The sequence below is a fragment of the Pseudophryne corroboree genome, chromosome 6 (genome assembly GCF_028390025.1).
Source record: "Pseudophryne corroboree isolate aPseCor3 chromosome 6, aPseCor3.hap2, whole genome shotgun sequence".
In the NCBI taxonomy this organism is placed as follows: domain Eukaryota; kingdom Metazoa; phylum Chordata; class Amphibia; order Anura; family Myobatrachidae; genus Pseudophryne; species Pseudophryne corroboree.
In genome coordinates, this window is record NC_086449.1 from 314,865,984 (window position 1) to 314,884,446 (window position 18,463).

Consider the following 18,463-nt stretch of genomic DNA (forward strand, 5'->3'; position numbering starts at 1 on the left):
TTCAGCTGAACTGAGATCCTATATTTTTATGTTGAAAAACAACTTTATTAAAAATAAATGTGCAAATACACACTGCAATTGCGATGGTCACTTGTCTGAGTAATTTTAGACCTAATTGGTCAGAAAATGTTTATTAATCCTAATTAAAATCTGAAAATGACCAATGTGTATAAATTGGGATAGCTAGTAAATCCGAATAATGAGCCTAATTCAGGTTGGATCGCAAAATGCGATCCAACCGCAAAAATTACAAAAATGAAGTGGGCGCATGCGTAGCACCTGTCATGTGCATGCGCCTGCATTTTCGGCGGGGGGTCAATCAGTCAGGGCGGGAGGCAGCAACGCTCCGTTTTCTAGGTGGAGATGGAGCGTTGCAGAGGTGGCCAAACGCGGGTAGCGTCATTGAAATGGGGGTGTGGGCGTGATCGCGGTAGCTGTGTGATGTCACACGCAGCCGCTGCAATCTGAAATATGGAATCGGTCTTCCTGCAGGCGCAGCTAGGGCAACCTTAATTTCTGCTATCAATCATAAATTGCGATGTGATCCCAATTTCTGCTTGATGAAGGGGGAGAGGCGGCGGTCAGCATGCTGGGCGGCCCCCAGCATGCGAACAAAATGATTGCAAATTCTGCTAATTAGCAGAATTTGCAATCCTTCTGAATCATCCCTGATGATCGCATCTGACATTGTATGTGGTCAATGTCACTCTTTTATCAGGTCATTCTGCTGGAGTGCGAGAAGGTCATATTTTTCAGACATTGTCACACACGTAACTAGATTGAGTTGTCCCATTTATTGCTAAGAAGCACAATTCCCAGACACCTGCTTATGTATAACATGCTGGTCCACTACTTAACTTAATGTGAACTTTCTGATTATCAGTTTTTCTGATTATCCTTGTGAAAAATAATTTTACTGCTGTGTGAGTGTTATTGACATATTGTACATGCTGGACTATTACAGGCGGGGTTTGCGGAGCAACCGCGGAGCAAACTTCATAGAGGGAACTCTAAGGCAGATATTATGAGTAGATAACCAGACTTGATCACCTGGCTTTAAACTGGGAACTGCTCGTCTTTTCCGATCAGCAAAGATCTTGTACTGTCAAGATGCTTTCTTGAGAGAAAGATGAATCTTTACCCAAACCTGAGAGAACTGCTGAATTGGCTTCAGGATCATAGACAACTGGAAGGTCTTGGAAATCTGGAACTCTGGGATGTTGACCGTAAACTGCAAAGAAAGGAGTAGTATTGGTGGCTGTATGGTAGCGGAAGTTATGAGCAAACTCTACCCAAGGCAATAAATCTACCCAGTCGTCCTGCGAAGAGGAAATATAAAGTCTCAAAAAGGTTTCAAGTTCTTGGTTTACCCTTTTCGGTCTGCCCATTCGTTTGAGGGCGATATGCTGTAGAGAATTTGAGTTTAACTTGTAAAGCAGAGCATAAGGCTTTCCAAAATCTTGCCACAAACTTAATACCACGCTGGAACATGAGGATCCTTGAAGAAGAACTTAGGAATACACAAAAGCAGAGGTCCTCAAAAGTCTTCCCAACTTTCATCTTCAGAAGAAAGACTTTTCTCATCAGAACAAGTAGACCATTCATGATCATTTGAGACAGAATTTACTTCCTGGAGGAAGGATAGAACCTCCCATAATGTAACTTGAGTCGTCATCAACAAACTCACTTTCAGAGTCAGAGTCCAGGTCTAGTGTGGTCATGGGAGTCTTTTGTTTAGGAACAACAATATCTGAGTCAACCTGTGGTCCAGTGAATTTGAAACTATGTGAGACACCAGGAATAGAGTTAACGGAAGCATAGCCAACTCTTACGTCAACAGATGGTAGACTTTGAACTGGTTTTGAAGCTCTCCAATTCCTGTAATTCTTGATATCTCTGGTGCATTGATTCAACAAAGCCTGATTATGCTTGGAAAGAGTTGGATAGAAAAACTGAGAACTGGAAGATTGATCAGAAGACTGAGTAGATGTTGATCCCGGGGAGTCAATACTTTCATAAGTGTTGCTGTAAAATGGAGACACGGAAGTATATGCAACTTTCAAATCCCAAGTCAGAGATCCTTGTTTTGACTTTGCGAGGTTTCCTTTCTTCGCAGCTTGGAAATCTTTGATAGCTTGGTCTAATGTAGCCTGATCTTGCACAGACAGAGATGCTGGGGAGGATTTAGCAGTAGTCAGACTGTTGACAAATTGGGCAGAATGCCCAGATTGCTTTGAATGGACTAACTTTGGAGCAAACTCCTGTTTTACTCCTTCGAGGAAAGCGACAAGATCATTCAATAGCGGATCTTTAGATTCAATGAGAGGATTTGCCCAATCCACTGCTTTACCTTTGAAGAACAGGAGAAAATATCTGATTGCATTGACTGGGGTAATACTAATTGAAGATCCCGACTCAGTAAAAGCGAGGTATTAGCTCGCTAATGCACGGAACTGAGCATAATCACCATCAAAGTAAATTGGAGCTTGAGTATCAAGTGGACACTTGGAAGGCTGAATGTCAATTGAAGTCTCAGAAGACAATGTAGGACACTTGAGAGTAGAGGACTAGAATAAGCATTCAGAAGGAGGAGTAGAATCAACTTGAAATGCTCTAGGGTGGAGAGAGGACGTCATCTCCAGAACTGACTGACAGGAGTTCCCAACTGAGGTTGACTGAACACTAGAAGCTTCATCTTGGGGTGAGATGCTCAGAGCCTCCATCTGGGTTGAGGCAACTGCATTATCTGCAAGAACTGTTGACTCTGGACATATCGACAGGAGTTCATTACTTGAAACACTAGAGAGAACCGCACCGGGTTCGGAGCAACTGGGATTTGTCCAGGACTACTTGAATTGACTTGAACTGAAGGAGGCTGATCTGGACAGACTGGTGGGACCGGATTGGGTCCAGAAAAGCTTGAACCGGCTGGGACCGGATTGGGTCTGGAAAATCTTGAACCGGCTGGAACCGGAGGAGTCTTCGGATTGACGGATAGGACTGGATTAGATCCGAAGATGCTGGAATCGGCTGTAACCGAAGGTGGCTGATCCGGACAGACGGATGGGACCGGATTGGGTCTGGAAAAGCTTGAACCGGAGGAGTTTTCGGATTGACGGATAGGACCGGATCAGATCCGAAGATGCTGGAATCTGCTGGAACTGAAGGATGTAGCTCAGCATTGGAAACAGAGCTACTCGGGCTGGCTGGAACCAGTGGAATCTTTGGACTGACGGCTGGAACCGGGTTAGGTCCATTGATACTTGACTCTTTATAAACAGAATCCGGATGTTCAGAGGGTCCATCTTGGAGCTGTACAGAGCTGGTAGCACTCTCAGAAGATGACGAACAACAGTTCATGTCTGTATCTGTGGCTTTAAGAATTCCTCCTGGGATCTTGGCCCTGGATACCTCTCTTGAGGCAGAAACTCCAAATACCCCTCCTGGGGTTAATAGATCAGACACACTTCCTTGAGTTGCATGCCTGGATGTCGCTTTTGGAATCTGAACATCAGATACCCCTTCTGGGGTCACAACATCAGATGCCCCACCTGGGGCTGTAGAAACAGAAACTTCTTTAGTTATGGGTAACATAGCCAGTCTCTTTTGATTTCTGAACTTGGAATTGGGCCTATTTGTCACAGGACCCCAATCGGAGACTTTTTGGACACTCCTGTCCGGAATAGAGGAAATTGGAACTGTAAACTATACACTGGAAGGTTTGCAGGTGAGACCTCTGTGATGTTGGGACCTGTCACCAACTTTTGACTTTCGGAGAGAACAGTCTTTAATGAGGTGACTAGAACTCCCACAGTAGAAACAGAGGTGAAGCTGCTTGTGATGCCGGCGTTCATCTTCCATGAGTTTGGAGCGTGGGTAGCTTTGGAATCTACCCTCTCTCTGCATAGGAGGAGAGATTTTAGTTTTAAGGAAGTCTGACACAGTGGTTGTATTAGTCTCAGTAGGTTGAGCAGGACTTTTTACTTCGTTTAAAGCACCTCCTAGGATTTCTGGTATTATTGGAATAATTCTTGATAGAAGACTTCGAAGTTGTTCCAATAGATGACAGAGTGTGCTTATTGGTTCAGGTTTCACAGCAGAAGACAGAGGAGTCCTGGAACCTTTTAAGGAGGAAGTCGCCCTCTCAGGAGAATTAGCTTTAAAGGGAGTGCCATAGGACTGACTTGAACGAGGTCCAACCATAGGAACGGATTGTGCAGGAGGAGCTGGAATAACTGGAGCAAGAGTGACTTGAACAGGAACTGGAGAAGAAACAGAACTTGGAAGGGATTGCTGCAAAGTATCCAAGCAGGTAGACATTCCCTGTAGAAACAGGATCACTTGCTGTTGCGCAGCCTCTTAACCATCAAGTCGCGATGCTAGACTTTGGAGGGCCCCTGACCCGACACTCTGACAGCCGTCCGAGTCCATGGACCTTGGACAAACTGTCAGATCTGTGGTTATGTCTGTCCCTGGAGGGGGCACTAGTGGGTCAGTGGTGGTGCAATGGAGAAACCGAGGAGGGTGTAAGAGATCCCTGGGCATGTGCGCAATGATGTTTATTATATGCTCACAAATATATACAGTAATTAAAGCAGATGATAACTTGGGATGGATGGTACATGGAATGCTGACAATGATGAATAAACAGTCACAGGTATTTAGCTGGTCTGGAAACCAGTGCAGTAATTAGGCAATGAAATACAGGCAATGAACTGGTCTGGAAACTAGTATAGCAATCAGATGGTGATCACTCCCACAGTTGGTTTGGAAACCAGCAACGATACTCCACACAGTCAGTTTGTAATGCAAAGTCCACAACCAAGCAAGGTTAAGCAGGAGACAACTTGAAACACATATGAAGTGGTTGTATTAAGTGCCAGATGCCATAGCACAATGCTGAATGCAAGTTAACCATACATAGGTGAAGATAATGAATAGCACCTGAAGAAAGTCTCTTACTGTAAAAGGTGGAGGCTGACTGTAGCAGAAGTTGGAGCTGAAGTAAATGCTGGGACCTGTAGTTCCACAGGAATACAGGAACCGGGAGATCACTTGGAGATGCCAGAAATAGGAGATCGCTGGAAACAGAAGACTGGAGACTGGAGATTGGAATTGGAAACTGGAACCAGGAGATGCTATGCAGCAATGTGACGTGTTGTCCAAGTTGATGAGACTGAGCCAATGCTCTGGACTTATACCCCCCTGGTCGGCAGTCATTGGATACTTGGATCATGTGAGCAATCACAGCACAGGATTGGGTGCTCTCCGGTCAGCTGACCGCAAGTGTCATGGTGGCGCCCATGCTGTACAGATGTCCGGTACACAGGAGGGCACCCGCAGAATGGAATTCAGGGATTCACCACAATAGTGGATACTGCGCTCCGCAGACAGGATGCTCATACAGCCGCAGACTGGGGCCGTGACCTCTGGAGGCCTGCACACCAGCGCGCTGTTAAGTGAGACATCACTGAATGCTGATTCCGGACATACTCTATACAATACCACATAATTGGTGCCAAACAGCGGTCTTTAATTGTACATTTTATAATATCGTCTTTTACACAGGCTGGCAATTTGTTGCATCTATCTAAAAAAATTATATTAAATAAAATGACAATGTGAAACCACAGCTAATAAAAGCTAATCAAGAACTGTAAAGTTTTATTCCATACAGACACAAAAACATTTATAATACTATAATATATTGGTGCAAGTTTAACACTGATTTGTCTGACCCCTGATGTATCTGGGATCCGGATGATAGTTCAACATTGTTTAGGTCGACACCATATGGTAGATATGCATTAGGTCGACAGGTACAAAAGATTGACATGCATTAAGGTTGACAGGTTCCAAAAGTTGACATGACAATGGTTGACACAAAAATGGTCAACACTAGTTGTTGTTTTTTTTTTGCATGTTTAACCAACTTCTGCTTAATTTACTATCCACGTGGACTATGATTGGAAATAGTAACCTGTAGCAAGTACAATGGTAGCAGTGCAAGCCACCTTGCCAGAAGCATGGGCACACATTTCCACTTATTGTTGTTACATGTGATGAAACATACAATATGACATCCCAAAAACAAAATAAAAGCTTATCAAGCATTGTCATGTTGACCCTTTGTCCCTGTTGACCTTACCCACTCTCTACATTTTACTTGTCAACCTTTTGTCCCTGTTGACCTTTTGACCCTATTGACCTAATGCATGTCGACCATATGGGGTCAACCTAATCACTGTACATGTACAGTGTACTTAGACACTGTAGATCTTCCATACCACTCCCAATGTATCTGATGGCATGTGCATCATTCTGAAATTAAATATGTTCTGATGGTTGTGTTGTGCTGACATTTGTATTGTTCAGTTTTCCCCCTTTATAGCTATTATGTGGCCAATGCAGAGTGGGTGAAAAAGAAGACACAACATTTTCAGAACATCTACATGAAGGAGCAGAGGAAGGTGAAGACATCCAGGAAATCGGGTGTGGGAGCTGAAGACATCTATGTTCCACCTTTGATACTATGAGTTGCTGACATTTACGATGGACGAGGATGCACAGAGGGCATCTTTGAGCTCATTGGATGAAGAACTAGGAGAAGATCAGGATGATGATGTGAGAGACTGTAGCACAATCACATGGTAAGGTAAATACACAACACTCACCATGCAGAAAAAGAGATACCAAGTTTATGATATAAAATTAAAAATAGCTATATGACTATCTTACAAAGTTATCTTGCCTTTACAATGCCACCACACAATTAAAATATGTCGGGTATTCTTCCTGAGTTTGCTTTGCTCGTGCAGGGAGTGTTTGCAGAAGGCCTGATTCCAGTGGTATTCATCTCTGCACTTCCTCCAACTTGCCTCCAACTGATCTGACCTAACTCAGGAAATAGGTCTTTGATTTGGTGTTTTGCGGCATAGAAAATTGTGCAACACACAGCATGCCACGCAGTCTATCTTGTCAGTACGCAGATCGATGGCAATATGAAATATATGGATTCTATTACTCAAACCAATCTCTGCAACCCACCTTGTTCTTTATACCCTAAAATTAAAAATCATCTCTTTGAGGAGTATCATTTACAGGATTTGCATGAGTAAATTTTTATGTAACGCAAAAGCCTCATCGGTCACAAACATATATTGTATTCCATGTTTAGTTTCTTCAGCAGTTTAATATTGAAAGTATATGTAGTCAATTTATGGTAGAATTCTGTCTGCTGAAAGCAACCACCATCTGGAGCTCTGCCATTCTTCCCAATGTCCACAAAATAAATTAATAATTAGCAGTGACCAGTTATAATAGGATCCATTGTTGGCAGCTGTCATGCACATTTGCTTCCCATCAAAGGCTGTGACGTCCCAGCGGCAATATATATCAAATCTGCCACTACTATAGGGAACTAGAAAATAGGGAATACATTTCTTCTCAGGAACCTAGTGTGTCTAGCCAGGAGGTAGACTGCAAAACTCCAGTAACACAGAGGAAGCGGAAAAAGAGGCAACGTGTGGCCCCAGAAGAAACTTACCACCTAACATGCCAAGTCCTAACAATCACTCACAATGGATTGCGGAGAGCCCCTGATGAGTGGGATACTTTTGGTGCCAACATTGCTTTCAAAATGCGTATGAGTGATGTGCAAAGGGTACATTCTGAGTGCCTTGTGAATGACACTATGGCAAAGGGTGTAGCTGAGCACCTTCATTAATCCAGTTAGGTGATGTCCAAAATACCTATGAAGCCAGAGTCTCTTACATTTAGACCAATACAGAATGCCTACCAACACCAGCAACTTCTGCATACACAACACAGCTATGGTAGACAATCTGCACCTTTAATAAATAAGTCCTCAACACCCATTCATAGTGTCATCTTCAGTGGCATGTGCACTTCAAGTTTATATTTACTTAGGTTATAAATCACATGTGCGGGTCCAAAATTATTGTATCGTTAAGTTACTATTTATATTTTACACTTTTATGGTGTCATTTATTATGCCACTCTTTATTATCTATAATAAATATCATCATTTGCAATGACAAAACACTCCTTTTTACTTACAAGCCAAAGCTTTTGGTGAAATATGGAAGCCACATTTCTGATCAGCCAGTAACTTTCCTGTATCCAGGAAGGACAGAGTTGCCACCAGTCTCTCACAGGAAAAGGCTCTCTTTAAAACTGCAGCTAGCCTCTCAATATGTGGAATGACCAGATGAAGCAACTCCTGGAAAGTAGCATCATCCATGCCAGAAAATTCCTGTAATCATTTTTTGTATCCTGAAACTTCTGGCGCAAAGGCATGTGTGATAATAAATATCTCATCAGCAGCCATTCCTTGGTCCAGCCAGTCCTCCTATGAGTCCTCAGGTTAACAGGAAATTACACCATACTGACAATGTATGAAGCCACTGCTTGAAAGCGATAAGCATCCATAGCTATTTAATCACTTTGTAAGCAAAGCAATAAAGTAACATACAGCAGGTATGAACCAAGCCTCGGCAGACACAAAGTAATACTGCAAAAAAAGCAAATGGTGTTTATTACATTTCCCCTTCCTGCAAGTCCCTACAGTACACCCCATTATCTAAATTTTAGACATTTTGCCATTGAGTTACACACTGATTGCATAGTGTGTACAGAAAAAGTGATTCATTGGATACAGTCCCTCAACACAATATATTGTGATGTCACTCAGAAGATTGCAGTGTGTATGCTCGATATTCTGTGTTTTGAGATTAATTAAATTGGTATGACCGTCGCATCATTTGTAACATCTTTCAAGTATGTACCCAGCTTAATAGAGGGTATGGTATTGTGGTCGAACGGCTGGGACATCTAACTAATGTCGGCAGCTTCATATACTCTGAGGCAAAACTTTGCTTGAAAGATTAGGACTCTCTAGTTTTTATGAAAAGGTTGATTACTCAGTTATTGTATTATATTGGACATCCAATACTTTGCAATGAAGTCTTTGTAGTATGTATCTTCCCTTTTTTTCCTGCATGTGTGATCCATGAACTATAGGGACAAGGATTATTCCACTAGTTCCTTTAATATTCTGGAATTGTGTGTTTATGGTAATATCTGATAGAGGGCCTAATTCAGACCTGATCGTTGCAGCAAATTTGTTCTCTAATGGGCAAAACCATGTGAACTTCAGCAGGGTCAAATGACACGTGTAGAGAGAGTTAGATTTGGGTGAGTTATTTTGTTTCTGTGCAGGGTAAATACTGTCTGATTTATTTTTGCACTGTAATTTAGATTTCAGTTTAAACACACCACATCCAAATCTAACTCTCTCTGCACGTGTTATATCTGTCCCCCCTGCACTGCACATGGGGGGGTCATTCCGACCTGTTCGCACGCTTTGTTTTTTGCAGCGATCAGGTCACTACTGTGCATGCGTATGCACCGCAATGCACAGGTGCGTCGTATGGGTACGAAGCGGATTGTTGCTGAGCTATGGATTTAACGAAGAATCCATTCGCACAGGCGATCGCAAGGAGATTGACCGGAAGAAGGCGTTTATGGGTGTCAACTGACCGTTTTCTGGGAGTGTTTGGGAAAACGCAGGCGTGTCCAAGCGTTTGCAGGGCGCAGTGCCGTAACTAGGCATTTTAGCGCTGTGTGCGAGAAACGACAGTGGCGCCCCCCCATGTAAGACAGGGGCAGTGCGCGCCATAGGCGCGCGAAAAATTTAGAGGGGCGTGGCTTCATGGGGAAGGGGCGTGGCCACAAAATAATAGCAATTCATACTACGGTGCACAGTAGTCTACATTATTCAAATTACGCTGCACAGTAGCGCCACTACACCAGGTAGAGCCCCTTTTATACATTACAGCAGACAGCGTCCCCCTTTTGACACATTACAGCAGACAGTCCCCCTTTTTACACATTACAGCAGACAGCGTCCCCGTTTATACACATTACGGCAGACGGTGTCCCCCTTTATACACATTGCGGCAGCCAGGCCCCCTTTTTACACATTACGGGAGCCAGTCCCCCTTTTTACACATTACGGCAGACAGTCCCCCTTTTTACACATTGCGGCAGCCAGTCCCCCTTTTTACACATTGCAGCAGCCAGTCCCCCTTTTTACACATTGCGGCAGACAGTCCCCCTTTTTACACAATGCGGCAGCCAGTCCCCCTTTTTACACATTGCGGCAGCCAGTCCCCCTTTTTACACAATGCGGCAGCCAGGACCCCTTTTTACACAATGCGGCAGCCAGGACCCCTTTTTACACATTGCGGCAGCCAGTCCCCCTTTTTACACAATGCGGCAGCCAGGACCCCTTTTTACACAATGCGGCAGCCAGGACCCCTTTTTACACATTATGGCAGACGGTGTCCCCCTAAAAGAGAGAGAGAGAGAGATACTTACCTGACAGGCTCCTCGTGCTGGCAGCTCCCTCGGTGCAGGCAGTGAGATGAGAAGGAAGAGGAGGGAGGGGGAGCAGGGAGCCGCAGCAGCGCTATTTGATTGGTAGTAAGCGCCGCTGCAGCATCCCCCTCTTCTTCTGTATTGGCTGCCTGGCGCTGCTGTGGATGCTGGGATGAAGGAACCGCATCCCAGCATCCATAGCAGCGCCGGGCAGCCAATACAGAAGGAGAGGGGGATACTTTACTTTATTGTCATCAATAGTTCATTTTTTTTACTTATAATACTTTACTTTATTGTCATCAATAGTTCATGCTGCAGCGGCGCTTACTACCAATCAAATAGCGCTGCTGCGGCTCCCTGCTCCCCCTCCCTCCTTCTCTCCGCTGCTCGGCGCTTCTGTCTTCCCCTCCACAGCGCGGCGGCGGCGCACACAGCAGAGGCGGCATGTAATGAGTCAATTTGACTCATTACATGCCGCTGGCCGTTGCGCCCTCAGGGCAACTGCGCTGTGTGCCAAGCCCCCTTGGCACACACGTAGTTACGGCCCTGGCAGGGCGGGTGTCTGACATCAATTCCGGGACCAGACAGGCTGAAGTAATCGCAAGGGCTGATTAAGTTCAGACCTACTCATAAACTGCACAAAATGTTTTTGCAGAGCTCGGCTGCACAGGCGTTCACACACTTGCAAAGTGAAAATAAACTCCCCTTTAGGCGGCGACTATCTGATCGCAGCGATGCAAAAAGTAGCTAGCGAGCGATCAACTCGGAATGACCCCCATGGTTTTGCACATTAGAGAACAAATTTGCTGCTGCGATCAGGTCTGAATTAGGCCCAGAGTTCCAGCCTCTGGCCAGTTAGGCTGAGCAGTCAGATATTTCTCTATATTGGTACTATAACTTCCATCCGTGTGTTCTCTGACCGTCTATAGAAAAGTATGGAAAAAATTAAGTAAAGCCAATAAATATTTCTCTTATGTCCTAGAGGATGCTGGGGACTCCGTAAGGACCATGGGGTATAGACGGGCTCCGCAGGAGACATGGGCACTCTAAAGACTTCAGAATGGGTGTGCACTGGCTCCTCCCTCTATGCCCCTCCTCCACCTCAGATCCTGTGCCCAGAGGAGACTGGGTGCACTGCAGGGGAGCTCTCCTGAGTTTCTCTGAAAAAGACTTTTGTTAGGTGTTTTATTTTCAGGGAGCACTGCTGGCAACAGGCTCCCTGCATCGTGGGACTGACGGGAGAGAAGCAGACCTACTTAAATGATAGACTCTGCTTCTTAGGCTACTGGACACCATTAGAGCCAGAAGATAGAAGCCGGGTGAGTATTAAGAAGAAAGAAGACTTCAAAGGCGGCAGAAGACTTCAGATCTTCACTGAGGTAACGCTGCGCGCCATTGCTCCCACACATACACACACAGCGGGCACTGTAAGGGTGCATGGCGCAGGGGGGGCGCCCTGGGCAGCAATATTAACCTCAAGGGTCACTGGCATATAGATTGGATACTGCAGAGGCAGTATATTGAAAAAAACACCGCCAGTATAAATATTTTGAGCGGGACCGAAGCCCGCCGCTTAGGGGGCGAAGCTTGATCCTCCAGCACTAACCAGCGCCATTTTCTCCACAGCACACCACAGAGAAGCTGGCTCCCCAGACTCTCCCCTGCTGAACACGGTTACAGAGGGCAAAAAAGAGGGGGGGCACTGTTATGCACACCAGTGCCTGCAGGAATGTACTGGTGTCTGAACTGTTATGCACACCAGTGCCTGCAGGAATGTACTGGTGTCTGAACTGTTATGCACACCAGTGCCTGCAGGAATGTACTGGTGTCTGAACGGATAGGGATGCAAAACAAATGAACTCACAGACAGACTGGGGAATATGACATTACGTACACAGAAGGTGACAGGGTAACAAAATAAACACAAAGTGAACAGAGAAGCCCAGAGGCTAAGAAACTGGGTGTCTCCCTATTATTAGGAATGCTCAGATGAAAAAAGCAAGATGTTGTGTTTTAATACGTAGAGAACCCGAAATGCTGTTGCTAAGGGCAACAGCAAAACCCTAAAGGGTTACCAACGGGTGTGGCAGTAAACTCCTTGGTCAGAGATGGAATGATAAACACAAGGAGAGTCTCCACAATCCTAATCCTCACTTGCAGTGCACAGGTTCAGTTTACTGCCACTAAACTGAATACCTGAACACCTTGCACAGTGAGACAGGATTTAGGCAGGCAGTCTGAGAATACAGCCGCAAACCTGCTAAGTTCACAGAGTAGCAAAAGAACCCCAGCAGGTTAAACGACTGACTCCAGTCTTACTGCTAGGTCTGGATTGGCAGAGTGTAGTACCAAATCCCCAGGCCTATTTGCAGTAAGCAACAACAAATACAAAGCTACACAGTACTGGCTAACTTTCAGGAACTGACTAACCAACAAAGATTCAGCAGCATCTGCTTAACCTGAGAAGAGGCCTTATAAAGCAGGTGCTGTCCACGCCCCACTCAGACCTCACAGACTGTGAGCACAAAAACCAGCACCAGATCCCCTGCCGTGCACAGAGCCTGTAACCACTGCACAGCAAAAGACCCGAACCGGAGTATCGGCTGCGCTCAGGTTACTCCGCTAGCACTTGTCTCCCGGTTGCCATGACGACGTGGCAGCACAGGGCAGGAGACCCTAACAGTACCCCCCCTCTGACGAGGGGTCAAAGAACCCCTACCACCGGGTTTATCGGGGAACTGCGAGAAGAAAGAGCGTATCAGTCTGGGGGCATGAAGATCACAACTGCGCACCCACGACCGCTCCTCCGGGCCATACCCCTTCCAGTGCACCAAAAATGACAGCCGACCCCGAACCATCTTGGAGTCAAGAATCCTTTCAACAACAAACTCCTTCTGGCCACGTATCAGAAGAGGAGAAGGTCTTCCACTGGAAGAAGGATTACTAATCGCCCGTTTTAAAAGGGAACAATGAAATGTTCTATTGATACCCAAAGAACGGGGCAGGTCTAACTGAAATGCCACCGGATTGATTACCCTGGTGATCTTATAAGGGCCGATGAACCGGGGGCCTAACTTATGAGATGGCTGTCTCAACTTCAAATTCTTGGTAGACAACCAGACGAAGTCTCCTAATTTGAAGCTGCAGGGTCTTTTCCGCTTATCAAAAACCCTTTTGGTCACTAATGACACAGACACAAGGGCTTTCTTCACTTTCCTCCAAATACCTCTAAGGACAGAAACCACAGAGGAACCACCAGGCGTGGAGTCCAGGGGGTCAAAAGAATTGGCCTTAGGATGATGCCCATACACACAAAGGAAGGGAGAGATCCCTGTAGCAGAGTGAGCCGCGTTGTTATAGGCAAACTCCGCCATGGACAGATGAGCAACCCAGTCAGTCTGACACTTGGAGACATAACAACTGAGGAACTGCTCCAAGGACTGGTTCACCCTTTCAGTCTGCCCATTAGACTGCGGATGGTAGCCTGACGACAAGCTGACAGAAATCTGGAGATCGGAACAAAATGCCCTCCAGAATTTGGCCACAAACTGGGATCCGCGGTCAGAGACCACATCAAGTGGCAACCTGTGGAGACGCACAACATGCAGCATAAATAATTCAGACAGGCGTCTGGCCGATGGCAGCCCAACCAGTGGAACGAAGTTCGCCATCTTTGAAAACCTGTCAACGACAACCCAGATGGCTGTCATCCCCGAGGATTTGGGCAAGTCCACCACAAAATCCATTGAAATGTGGGTCCATGGCTTAGATGGGATAGAGAGTGGATGTAATGGGCCAACAGGAACCCCTCTAGGAGTCTTATTTCGGGCACAGATGTCACATGCCCGAACCCACTGATCCACATCCTTAGCCACCGAGGGCCACCACACCGCCCTAGATAGCAACTCCCGAGTTCTGGCAATACCCAGGTGACCTGCCGACTTCTTGGCATGGAATTCCAGGAACACTCGCTGTCTTAACCTAGGAGGCACAAACAAAAGACCTACCGGAAGGTCTGGAGGAGCCTGCTCCTGTGCTCTAAGGACTAATGACAAGAGGTCCTGGGTAATGCCCACTTTAATACATGATGGGGACACAATGGGCAACGGCTCCTCGGTGGTCTCCTGGATTGGAGCAAAACTCCGCGAGAGCGCATCAGCCTTGATGTTTTTTGACCCAGGGCGATATGTTATCAAAAAATTAAAGCGAGCAAAAAACAAAGCCCATCGTGCCTGCCTGGCATTGAGACGCTTCGCTGACTCTAAATATGCCAGATTCTTATGGTCGGTGAGAATTGAGACCACAAACTTAGCCCCCTCAAGCCAGTGTCTCCACTCCTCGAGTGCATCCTTAATAGCCAACAATTCCCGGTTACCCACGTCATAATTCATCTCGGCAGGCGAAAATTTACGGGAAAAGTAAGTACAGGGATGAAGGCGATTATCAGACACTCCCATCTGAGAGAGCACTGCCCCAATACCCATCTCAGAGGCATCCACCTCCACCACAAAAGGACGCTCTGGATCTGGGTGTCGCAGCACCTTGGCCGAGACAAATGCCCTTTTGAGACGGGCAAAAGCCGCTTTAGCCTCACAAGACCAGTGAGCAACATCCGCCCCTTTCTTAGTGAGTGCCACCAAGGGCGCCACTATAGACGAAAATCCAGCGATAAATCGTCTATAAAAATTCGCAAAGCCCAGGAAACGCTGAAGCGCCTTCAAACTAGTGGGCTGCACCCAATCCAGGACTGCCTGTACCTTGGAACCCTCCATTTGGAAACCTTCTGGGGAGATAATATATCCTAGAAATGCGATTTTCTGAACTTCAAATTCGCACTTCTCCAGCTTCGCCCCAAGCCGGTGGTCTCTGAGTTTCTGGAGGACTAAGCGTACATGCTTCCGTTGTTCCTCCAGGGAATGGGAGAAGATTAGGATGTCATCTAAGTATACAACTAAGAATCTATCCAAATATTCCCTGAGTACATCGTTCATGAAATCCTGGAAGACTGCCGGGGCATTACAGAGCCCAAAAGGCATCACCAAATATTCATAATGCCCTGAGTGGGTATTAAATGCAGTCTTCCATTCATCCCCCTCTCTTATTCGGATTAGATTGTACGCCCCGCGTAGGTCAATCTTAGAAAAAATGGTGGCAGTACGAAGCTGGTCAAACAAGACCGAAATGAGAGGCAGTGGGTATGAGTTTTTAATCGTGATACGGTTCAATTCCCTGAAGTCGATGCAGGGTCGCAACGAACCGTCCTTTTTACCCACGAAGAAGAACCCCGACCCAACTGGAGACTGTGAAGGTCAGATAAATCCCTTAGCCAAGTTCTCCTGAATGTACTCTGCCATAGCCTGAGTCTCAGGACGTGACAGGGAGTACAACCTGCTCTTGGGAAGCTTAGCATTTGGCAACAAATCAATGGCACAGTCATAGGGGCGATGGGGAGGTAGTACCTCTGCAACTTTTTTGGAGAACACGTCCGCAAAATCTGCATAACACCCTGGCAATCCTGGCAAACTTAGCTGCGAGAGCCTGACTGGAAGGCTCAAGCAACTCCTGAAACAATCAGTACCCCAACTAAGAATCTCCCCAGAGACCCAGTCAAATTGAGGATTGTGGGCCCTTAACCAGGGTAACCCCAACACCAATGGGGCAAAAGTACAGACAGTCACATAAAAGGACAATTTTTCAGAGTGTGTGGCTCCAATAAACAAAGAAATCTGGCTAGTGCAAGAGGTAATTTTACCTTGGGATAATGGTTCCCCGGTTAACCCACAAATCTCAATTTCCAATGCCAAGGGTACTAAGGGAACAGAGTGTTTCAGGGCGAATTGGCGGTCCATAAAAACCCCGTCGGCCCCACTGTCCACAAAGGCCTGAGTCTTGACAGTTTGACCGAGGATCTTCAAGGTCACCGGAATGATAAAAGTCTTCTTGGGAAATTCTGACTTCTGGCCTGACAGGATATTTCCTATCACCCTCAGGCCCTGAAGTTTTCCGGCTTTTCTGGGCATGATACTACCACATGACCTTTATTCCCACAGTACAAACACAACCCCTGCTGTCTCCTCCGCGTCTTCTCACGCGAGGAGAGGCGGGTAGCCCCAATCTGCATAGGCTCCTCGGAAAATTCCTCAGTCTGAGGTTCCCTTGGGAAAGAAGGAAACCTCGGTCTCCCTTTCAAGCCTACGCTCTCTCAGCCGTCTATCCACCCGGATGGATAACTGCATGAGCTGATCCAAGCTATCAGGCAAGGGATATTGTACCAGTTGGTCTTTTATCTGGTTAGAAAGACCTCTTCGGTACTGGTGTCTCAGGGCTGGGTCATTCCACTGGGTATCATGGGCCAACCTCCGAAACTCCGTACAGTAAACCTCAACTGGCCTTCGCCCTTGCTTAAGGATCGAAATCTGAGCCTCGGCTGAGGCCGTCTTGTCAGGGTCATCATACAACATGCCCAGTGCCGTAAAAAAAGCATCAACACTTTTAAGCGACGGACAGTCAGGCTGCAACCCATATGCCCAGACCTGTGGGTCTCCTTGTAGCAAGGAAATCACTATGCCCACCCGCTGAATCTCCGACCCTGAAGACTGAGGCCTAAGCCGGAAGTACAGCTTGCAGCTCTCCTTGAAACAAAAGAACTGCGAGCGATCTCCAGAAAAACGATCCGGGAGATTTACTTTCGGCTCCTTAACCCCTGAAGGTGCTGCTGCTGCGGGAGTTCCACCAGCGGCCTGGGAGGTGTGCATTTTAATGGACAAATCATTAAATTGTCGAGTCAGGACCTGCACCTGATCGACCACCTGTTGCAACGTATTTTGAGGGGTATGCTCCATATTCCCACAAAATTTCAGCAGGAGTATTAGGCTGCTGAATATGTTATGCACACCAGTGCCTGCAGGAATGTACTGGTGTCTGAACTGTTATGCACACCAGTGCCTGCAGGAATGTACTGGTGTCTGAACTGTTATGCACACCAGTGCCTGCAGGAATGTACTGGTGTCTGAACGGATAGGGATGCAAAACAAATGAACTCACAGACAGACTGGGGAATATGACATTACGTACACAGAAGGTGACAGGGTAACAAAATAAACACAAAGTGAACAGAGAAGCCCAGAGGCTAAGAAACTGGGTGTCTCCCTATTATTAGGAATGCTCAGATGAAAAAAGCAAGATGTTGTGTTTTAATACGTAGAGAACCCGAAATGCTGTTGCTAAGGGCAACAGCAAAACCCTAAAGGGTTACCAACGGGTGTGGCAGTAAACTCCTTGGTCAGAGATGGAATGATAAACACAAGGAGAGTCTCCACAATCCTAATCCTCACTTGCAGTGCACAGGTTCAGTTTACTGCCACTAAACTGAATACCTGAACACCTTGCACAGTGAGACAGGATTTAGGCAGGCAGTCTGAGAATACAGCCGCAAACCTGCTAAGTTCACAGAGTAGCAAAAGAACCCCAGCAGGTTAAACGACTGACTCCAGTCTTACTGCTAGGTCTGGATTGGCAGAGTGTAGTACCAAATCCCCAGGCCTATTTGCAGTAAGCAACAACAAATACAAAGCTACACAGTACTGGCTAACTTTCAGGAACTGACTAACCAACAAGGATTCAGCAGCATCTGCTTAACCTAAGAAGAAGCCTTATAAAGCAGGTGCTGTCCACGCCCCACTCAGACCTCACAGACTGTGAGCACAAAAACCAGCACCGGATCCCCTGCCGTGCACAGAGCCTGTAACCACTGCACAGCAAAAGACCCGAACCGGAGTATCAGCTGCGCTCAGGTTACTCCGCTAGCACTTGTCTCCCGGTTGCCATGACGACGTGGCAGCACAGGGCAGGAGACCCTAACAGGCACATTGTGAGTGTAATTATATATTTATATAAAAGCGCTGTACTAACTGGGATTTTATTCCAGTGTCCGGTGGCGCTGGGTGTGTGCTGGCATTCTCTCTCTCTGTCTCTCCAAAGGGCCTTATTGCGGGACTGTCTCCATATAGATATATCCCTGAGTGTGTGGGGGTGTCAGTACGTGTGTGTCGGCATGTCTGAA

At 46.4% G+C, this 18,463-nt stretch overlaps 1 long non-coding RNA gene across 3 annotated transcripts in view; it reads left to right on the forward strand.

Moving 5' to 3' along the window:
• Window positions 1-18,463, forward strand: part of LOC134932138 (uncharacterized) — an 86,293-nt gene that overhangs the window by 30,205 nt on the left and 37,625 nt on the right. For 2 of the 3 annotated variants that reach the window (XR_010179251.1, XR_010179250.1), the window contains exon 2: window positions 6,376-6,650. This is a non-coding gene — a long non-coding RNA (uncharacterized LOC134932138). Of the gene's footprint in view, window positions 1-6,375; window positions 6,656-18,463 lie in introns of all 3 variants that reach the window. The other variant, XR_010179252.1, reaches the window with a different exon arrangement.